Source organism: Notamacropus eugenii, chromosome 2 (genome assembly GCF_028372415.1).
Source record: "Notamacropus eugenii isolate mMacEug1 chromosome 2, mMacEug1.pri_v2, whole genome shotgun sequence".
In the NCBI taxonomy this organism is placed as follows: domain Eukaryota; kingdom Metazoa; phylum Chordata; class Mammalia; order Diprotodontia; family Macropodidae; genus Notamacropus; species Notamacropus eugenii.
The window spans coordinates 73450318-73458079 of record NC_092873.1 but is presented as its reverse complement, the minus strand read 5'-3'; the positions used below and the strand labels follow the sequence as shown (position 1 = coordinate 73458079).

Sequence of the window (7762 nt, the reverse complement as noted above, 5' to 3'; positions counted from 1 at the left end):
GAGTTCAACAAAAAGATAAAATAGATGTATTCCACTGTATTTGGAGTCAGAAAGAGGCTAATACAAATCCTATTTTAGACACATAAAAGACACTTAAGTGTGTTTTAGATACACATTAGCTGTGTGACCCTGGGCAAGTCAATTAACCTCTCTCAGTCTCAGTTTCCTCAACTGTAATAAGAGTGCCTATCTCACAGCATTGTGAGGGTCTAATGAAATAGCATATAGAAAGCATTTTTGAAAATTTTAAGGTACTATATAAATACTATTTTTAAAATGCAAAAGGAAAACCAAAAAATACACTATTTTAAAAATAGATTGCTAAATTTCAGTAAAAAGGAATAAAAGGGCATTTTTAAAAATTGGTTATCAATATGACAAAAATCTAAACCCAATAACAACCCACCAAATTAGCAAGAAATTGAATTCTATTCAGCACCAAACTCAAACCTTATAGTAATGGTAGGGTGGGGTGGTGAGCAAGATTATCTATCCAATCTTATTCACTCTGACTCCTCCTACTAATTTACTGCCCAGATTGGTTTCCTGGTATTAACATTATTTCTCTGTTCTGTTACAGATGTCTTTCTTTTCATTGCTTCATTAAAGGGGCCATGCCCTGACTACTTCTTAAAGAGGCCTATACAATGAATGGATATTACCTCACCCTAAGTGAGTATCTGCATAGACTTTGGCCTAAAGGGGCCAACGTCTCTCAGTGCATCCTGGGCCATCTCCAGTCATCTTGATGAATATCTGGTCATTGGACTCAGATGGCTCTGGAGGAGAAGTGAGGCTGATGACCTGCATAGCTTTCCCTTATTCAAAACAAAGTCCAGTGCAATTCATGCCATCATTTCTCTGATGGCATGGTCTTCTTCCGCAATGAAGGATGAATACAACAAGCTCTGTTAAGTTGTAACAAAAGAATCTATAATTCCATTTTAACTCTAATTACACATCCAGAGATAGCACCTCATCCAGTAAAACACGTCAGTGTTAAATCTGTTTTTCTTCTCTTCTTTAGGATTAACCTTCTTCATTTGCATCCTCAGAAATGCAATGTCAAGAAATAAGTCCAAACTTGCAAATCCTTGCAGCACTATTCATAAAGACAAAACAAACACTTATAATTAAACACATTTTCAATCTATATCCAGCGTTTAATAAAAAGAGGATGACAATTATATCTGTCTTCTATTTTTGCTATGCTGTACTATGCTGACAGTTCTTTCTATCTGAAATTATCTCACAAAAGGCATGTAATAGTTTGTTTACACAGTAACTTTTAGGAAATTCCCTTATTTGTCTTAGCAGTCTCTGGAAAATAGTTTCCTCTGAGCAAAAGAGTTAAAGGTTTTTGTTTGGTATTTTAAATGTAGCCAGGGATTGACAAATACTTATTTGCTTGAACGTTTGAAGAGGCATGGGCTTAAGGAAGGGGATATTTTGTGACAGGAAGTGCCAGAAGAATGAAGATGCTGTGAAAGGAGGTGAAAGGGCTAAACCTACCCATAGTACTACTGTACAGCAACTTTTCATCTCTGGGCTACTTGCTTTTGCTTGCCAGCTCTCTCCAAAACTATCAATAATCTCAGTTATCAAATCTGAACCATTTGTCAATCATCATCCTTCTTGACCCCTTTGTAGAATATGACCCTGTTTTACTACGGTTGACTTCTGAATATCTTTTCCTCTTGGTTTTTGTGATACCTCTCAATGTTGGCTCTCCTCTTGCTCACCTGACCACTCCTCTGTCTCTTGTGCTATATCATCATACATGTTCCACACTGTAGAGAAACATGGGGATTAGCAGGGCTCTGTCTTGGGCCTTCCTCTCTTTGCCATTCTCTAGGTTATTTCATCACCTCTCAGGCTTTCAACAATCATCTCTAAGCAGACTTTTAGTTTTTGATAAAGTATCAGATACTAGTCTTTTTTTAGGTTGTTACATAGTTTATTTTTTATATTAAATTATTGTATTTATTTTCAGTGTTCTACAATCACTTCCATATATCTTAGTTTTTTTCTCCTGCCTCCCCCTCCCTCCCTATTCCCTCCCTGAGACGGTGCACAATCTATAGTACAATAGGTGCTACACATACATTACTATTAAATGCATTTTTACCTTAGTCATGTTGCATAGAAGAATTAAAATGAATGGGAGAAACCATAAAACAAAACAAAACATAACATAATACAAAAGAAAATGGTCTGCTTCATTCTGTGATCCAATTCCATAGTTCTTTCTCTGGATAAGGAAAGTGTTTTGCCTCAAGAGTCCATTGGGAATTTTTAAGTCCTTGCATTGCAATGAAGTACTAAGTCTATCAGAAAAATTCGTCACACACTCTGGTTGTTGCTGTGTACAAAATTTTCCTAGTTCTTCTCCTTTCACTCAGCATCAGTTCATATAAGTCCTTCCAGGCTTTTCTGAAGTCTTCCTGTTCATCATTTCTTATAGCACAATAGTATTCCTTTATATTCATATACCACAACTTGTTCAGTCATTCCCCAATTGATGGGCATCCCCTTGATTTCCAGTTTTTGGTCACCACAAAGACAGCTGCCATAAATATTTTTGTACATGTGGGACCCTTTCCCATTTCTATGATCTCTTTGGGATAGAGTCCCAGAAGCGATTTTGTTGGGTCAAAGTGTATGCAGATTTTTGTAGCCCTTTGAACATAGTTCCAAAATGCTCTCCAGAATGATTGGATTGGCTCACAGCTTCACCAACAATGAATTAGTGTTCCAACTCTCTCACATCTTCTCCAACATTTATCATTTTCCTGTTTTGTCATGTTACCCAATCTGATAGGTGTGATGTGGTATCCCAAAGTTGTTTTGATTTGCATCTCTCTAATCAATAGTGATTTAGAGCATTTTTTCTTGTGATTATAGATAGCTTCAATTTCTTCCTCTGAAAACTGCCTGTTCATATCCTTTGACCATTTATCAGTTGGGGAATGACTTGTATTCTTTTACATTTGATTCAGTTCTCTATATATTTTAGAAAAGAGGCCTTTATCATAGGTACTAGTTGCAAAAATTCTTTCCCAGTTGTTTGCTTTCCTCCTAATTTTAGTTGCACGAGGTTTGGTTGTGCAAAAACTTTTCAACTTAATGAAATCAAAATTATCCCTTTTGCACTTCATAATGTTCTCTATTTCTTGTTTGGTAAAAAATTTCTCCATTCTCCGCAAATCTGATAAATACACTATTCCTTGCTCCCCTAATTTGTTTATAATATCAATTTTTATACCTAGATCATGTATCCATTTGGACTATATTCTTGTGTACGGTGGCAGGCATTGGTCTATGCCCAGTTTCCGCCACACTGTTACTTAGTTTTCCCAGTAATTTTTGTCAAACAGTGAGTTCTTATCCCAGAACCTGGAATCCTTGAGTTTATCAAACAGTAGACTGCTGTATTGATTGACTATTGTGTCTTGAGTACCTAACATATTCCACTGGTCTAGCCCTCTGTTTCTTAGCCAGTGCCAAGTGCTTTTGATGATTGCTGCTTTATAATACAATTTGAGATCTGGTAGGGCTTGGCTGCCTTCCTTAGCATTTCTTTTCATTAGTTCCCTTGATATTCTGGGCTTTTTGTTCAACCAGATGAATTCTGATATTATTTTTTCTAGCTCTAAAAAATAATTATTTGGTAGTTTGAATGGTATGGCACTGAATAAGTAAATTAATTTAGGTAGAATTGTCATTTTTTATTATATTGGCTTGGCCTACCCACGAGCAACTGATGTTTTTCCACTTACTTAGATCTGTCTTTATTTGTGTGAAAAGTGTTTTGTAATTGCGTTCATATAGTTCCTGGATTTGTTTTGGCAAGGTAGACTCCTAGATATTTTAGAGTGTCTACCCTAGCTTTAAACAGGATTTCTCTTTCTATCTCTTGCTGTTGGGCTTTGTTAGTAATATATAGAAATGCAGATGATTTATGTAGGTTTATTTTGCAACCTGCAACTTTGCTAAAGTTGTTCATTATTTCAAGTAGTTTTTTATTTGATTCTCTGAGATTCTCTAAGTATATCATCATATCATCTGCAAAGAGTGACAATTTAGTTTCTTTTTTGCCTATTTTAATTCCTTCAATTTCTTTTTCTTCTCTTATTGCTATAGCTAACATTTCCAGTACCGTATTGAATAACAGTGGTGATAATGGACATCCTTGCTTCACCCTTGATCTTATTGGAAATGCATCATCTAGCTTATCCTCATTGCCTATAATGCTTGCTGATGGTTTTAGGTAGATACTGTTTATTATTTTATGGAAAGTTCCATTTATTCCTATGCTCTCCAGTGTTTTCAATAGGAATGGGTATTACATTTTGTCAAAAGTTTTTTCTGTATCTATTGAGATAATCATGTGGTTTCTGTTACTTTTCTTGTTGATATGATTCATATTAGTCTTATGGAAAAAATAAAAAACTATGGATTACATAATAAGACAATTAGATGAATTTAGAACTGGTTAGATGACCAGCTTCAAAGAGCAGTCCTGGTTCAATTTAAATGTAGCAGAAAGTCTCCAGTGGAGGTACTTCATGGATCTGTGTTTGCCCTTATGCTGTTTAATATTTTTATCAGTGATTTGGATAAAGTCATAGACAGTATGCACATTGATAGGGATGACACAAAGCTGGGAGGGATGCCTAACATATTAGAAGACAGCCAGGACCCAAAGGGATCTTTAATAGGTTAGACAGACAACATACCGAATCTAATAATATGAAATTCAATAGGGATAAAAGTAAAGTCTTACACTTGGGTACAAATGGTCAAGTTCACAAGTACAAGATGGGTTTAGACATAATTAAATAGCAGTTGTTCTGATAAAGAGCTCTGAGTTTTAATGGACTGTAAGTTCAATATGAGTCAACAGTGTGAGGTGGCAGCCCAAAAAGCTAATAGGATATTTGGACTGTATTGAGGGGCATAATTTCATTTCTAGGAATAGGGAGGTGATAATATTTAATATAAATTTTAGACTTTAATAAGGGCCAAAGTTTGAATTAAGAAGAGTCTGGACCTAATAGTCTCCTTTGTTTAGAGGATACCTTTTGATGGGCAAATGGGACTTCCTTATCAGACCCTTCTTCTAGCATCCTAGTGTCAAGAGAAAAACACAAATACCTTGGGGTGTTACTTCAGCTTTGTCAAACTCTGTTAAGATAAACAACTTCAAAGGCCTGTTTAGGACAGGATATCTGTTATATGGGTGATGGGACTTTTTCCTTATCTTAAATCACAGAGACATGCTATGGAAAGAAGATGCCCATAGCTTGGGATCATAAAACCCAACTGACGCCACTTTGTTTACAATGTGTTTATCTAAGAGAACTCCTTCCTCATGGCAGAATGTACTTAAGACAGTCAATTTCTGTACTAAGTCAGCCAGTTCCGATCCTGGCTCCATAGCGCTATGTAACTGTTATCTTTATGGGGAATTGATTAATTAATTAAATCATAAAATGTATGCAGTTAGCCTGTTGCCTTTTCTCTCTAACCAAGTTTTCAGGTCAACAGAGATGATAGTCCAACTGTACTCTGCCCTCATATGATGTCATCTGTAGTATTATGCTCATTTCTGGGCACCACATTTGGAGAAGAAAGTTGATAAATTGGAAAGTGCTCAAACAAGGAAACTAGGGAAAGGATCTTGAATTCATGACATCTAATAATAGTTAACATTCATAGCTATTTCAGGCACTTTATAAATATTATCTTATTTGATCTTCATAACAACCCTGGGGAGTAGGTGTTATTATTATTCCCATTTTATAGATGAGGTAGCTGAGACAAACAGAGGTTAAGTAACTTGCTCAGGGCCACACTGCTAGTAAATGTCTGAGGACAGATTTGGACTCAGGTTTTCCTGTCTCCAGATCCAGAATGCTATCTACTTTGCCACTTAGCTGAGGATCATTTAAAAGAACTGAGCATGTTTAGTGTAGAGAAGAGATGACACAGGGCAAAGTGATGGCTGTCTTGGAGTAGTTGAAGGGCTGTCATGTTAAGGAGAGATTAGACTTGTCCTGTTGGGCACTAGAGAGTAGAACCAGAAGCAATGAACAGGAGTTAATTTAGTTATTTTAAGTTGTTAAGTAAAGGGGCCAATTTAGGTTTGAAGTCAGGAAAAACTAGAACAGATGGAAAGGAAGTGGCTGTCTCAAGAGCTACTGAGTTTCCTCCTTGGAGGATGGCTGCTTTTTGGATGACCTCTGTTATTAAGTAATTTTTTGTGGGGATTCCTTTTCATTTAGGATTAGATGGTCACTGAAGTCTAAAAATGGAAATTCTAAAATTCTGTGAGTAGAGCAGCTCTGTGAAAAGAGAGGATTATTTTCTAATGGTAAAGATTCATGAAGGACTTAGAATTTGAGCCAGGATTGAAGGATGGTTAGGAGCTGGATCCGTGTAGAGTAATATAGAGGACATTTCAGATCACAGTATATTATGAACAAAGGTACTAAGACTGGACAGTGTAAATATATTTAAAGGACAGTGACTTTGGAGAGACTAATTTGGTTAAGAGGGTACAATATGAAATTAGTGAGTGTGACAGTTTAAAAAATAGATTAGGACCATATTGAATGTCAAGTTAAGGAGGTGGACCATAGGCTTGCTATCAGCAGCAGAAAGAGCAAGCAACAGCAACTGTGGCACCAGAGCTTTAAGGAGGAACACCACGACCCTTCTCCACTCACCCTTTCCTGGTTCTGGGAGTAGACATGCGATCAACATTAGACCCTTCTTAAAGTATTTTGGCAAAGGAAGTGTTAATCCAGAAGTTTCTCTCTTGAAAAGAGTTCTTTGGTGGTCTAGTGGTAAGACTTGGTTGCTTTTTCCCATTTGGTTAGCTTTTCTGAGAAAGCATTTTGAAATTTCTATTTTTCATACATATACATATATACACATATACACATATACATTAGGTGACTTCTTTATATAGTAGATGTTTTTAAGGACTGATATGGTAGAAAGGAGTGTGCTTATAAGTAGACATTCCTTTTTAAAGAAGAACAGGGTTTAACTTGAAGAGACAATCTAATCCATCCCCCTCATTTAGATGAAGAAATTGATGGCCAAAGAGATTTAATGAGCAATTTGCCCACAGTCGTACAGGTAGTAAGTGAAATAATGGTTCCAGAGGCTAACGTAATACTATGCGGTGATATATCAAACCATCAAAGGGTTACTTTACATAAAACTGACAAAATAAAATAATTAGTTTTAAGAGACAAAAGGCACAAATTTCAAGGAAATAATTAAGGGAGTAGCTAGGGGGTCTAGCATTACCAGATTTAAACTACATTATGAAACTAATATGTAGAGAGTAGGTGATTAATATATTTACTGAGCTAATTACAAATAATAAATTGTCTCGGTTTCAGTAAATTCTGCCTTTCTTACAGTAGAAATTGAAGCCTCGTGGGTTCGGTATTTTCCTAAGTTGTAGGGGAGAAAGAGGAAGATACAAAGAACAAAGAAAAATCATGAATCAGATGGCCAAAGACAGAAAAAGAAACATCGAAAGCAAACTAGAATAAACACAAATGAAACCCAAGTCCCGTTTTCGATTCTTGCTTGAATAAGATTGTTTAGCACCTCATGTTCCAAGTGTCAGGATGGCCGAGTGGTCTAAGGCGCCAGACTCAAGGTTTCTCCTTACCATGCAGAGTGTTCTGGTCTCCGAATGGAGGCGTGGGTTCAAATCCCACTTCTGACACATAAATCT

The 7762-nt window shown here is 36.3% G+C and overlaps 1 non-coding gene across 1 annotated transcript; it reads left to right on the top strand.

Moving 5' to 3' along the window:
* The first annotated feature begins 7646 nt into the window (after positions 1–7646).
* On the top strand, positions 7647–7753 carry TRNAL-CAA (transfer RNA leucine (anticodon CAA)). The gene is made up of 2 exons: positions 7647–7684; positions 7708–7753. It is a non-coding gene; the product is annotated as a tRNA-Leu (tRNA).
* Positions 7754–7762: the final 9 nt, after the last annotated feature.